The following is a 1,783-nucleotide window of genomic DNA, read 5'->3' as shown; positions in this document are numbered from 1 at the left end:
GTTGGCATRCAATGTTGTTGGTGCATTACCGCCACCAACTGGAAAGGATAGTGAACGAGAAAAAAAATGGAAAAAGGTGGAAAACGACATACAAAAATAGACATATCCATAAACAAAACCCATCCAMTCACAACAAATATTATATTGTAWTGAAACAGCAGGGAGCAGYTCTSGAACCCTCGACCTTCTAGCCCGAAGTCCGGCGCGCTATCGACTGCCGCAAYAGCATYCTCATGCGGCAGAGTCGATTTCTGRGCTRATAAACCCAGGGTCGTTACAATATATTAAAWTGACCGCTCTAACAATGGAAATACATGTCCTCGGAAATGGAAGGAAGATGGGAGGTGAGATGTGTAACCATTCTAGCCATTGTGAGGGCAGATACACGTGTGAACAACAGGCCACTGAGATAGATAGAGAATGTATCATTGTATCTGTGCCATTTTAGAGTCTGTGACAGAATAGGCAGTGCCATTGAGGCTTTCTCCATTTTAAAGTAGTACATTTTCTTCATTCTCTGATTGCTCCCAACTCATAGGAATCCCCACCCAGTTGACTACTTTAAAATGGTGGAAGCCCTCAATGGCAAGGTCCATGCTAAAACGTGTTATAGCCATCATGAGGCCTCTATCTAATTCTATGACAACAGGCACAAGTCTATATCTATTTGACATTTTGCAGGATGAAATCCCTTGAGATGCACCATCTCGTTTTCAAGAGTGTCCAAATGAAAAAAACAAATGAAAAAATACATAGTAACAATAATATGCCAACTACTGTCTAATAATAARAATGAAATAATAGTAATTTAAAAAAAAGTACATTAACTGCATAAAAAAGATGTACAGATACTAATAGGCTTACAACTAATGAAACCTACTGCTACAACTAGTAAAATGAAGTATCTCTAATATATACATATTATACTATGTAAAGTAGTTTTTTCAAAGATGCCTATGTAACAGTATAACTTTAGACGTCCCCTCGCCCCGACACGGGTGCGAACCAGGGACCCTCTGCACACATCAACAACAGTCACCCACGAAGCGRCGTTACCCATCGCTSTACAAAAGCCGCGGCCCTTGCAGAGCAAGGGGAACCACTACTTCTAGGTTTCAGAGCAAGTGACGTKACTGATTGAAACGCTAMTAGCGCGTACCCGCTAACTAGCTAGCCATTTCACATCCGTTACACCTAAATGCCACGTTCGTCCACTTATATCGGTGCATTCGTGACAACTTAACCAACTTAAAAACTTCTATTCGATCAAATAAGCCTCATGTAGCAAATTAGCAATTACATTTTTTGTTGACCAAATTCGACACCCTCTCATTGCCCTCCGTACAAAAATTCCTCACTTCGTGTGCTTATTTTCATGGACAGATTATACAGTACAGTACCTCTCACTTAGGCTCTTCTTCTCTGGTCACAGACCAATCCAAAACACATCCCTACACAGGCTCAGCTATAGASTACCATAGTATGAGTCTTAACTCTTATTTTAATTAACTTTTCTTAACGTCTTAATGCATTGTTGGTTAAGCACTTGTAAGTAAGCATTTKACTGTAAGGTGAACCTGTTGTATTCGGCACATGTGACAAATGAAATTMGATTTGAGTCAAAATACCTATAAATTATAGCGGTCAAACACGGAAATGGTTCCAATCGTTTTTCCACCATTCATTTTTRCCATAGTGAATTTCAGAAACACTTTAAAAAAGGGCTGTGTTTTGTGTAGGCTTACCCTGGCGTGACGTTTTGATAACCATGTAAATCTTTCTC

This window comes from Salvelinus sp. IW2-2015, linkage group LG19 (assembly GCF_002910315.2).
Source record: "Salvelinus sp. IW2-2015 linkage group LG19, ASM291031v2, whole genome shotgun sequence".
In the NCBI taxonomy this organism is placed as follows: Eukaryota; Metazoa; Chordata; class Actinopteri; order Salmoniformes; family Salmonidae; genus Salvelinus; species Salvelinus sp. IW2-2015.
Note: the sequence above shows the minus strand (reverse complement) of the source record.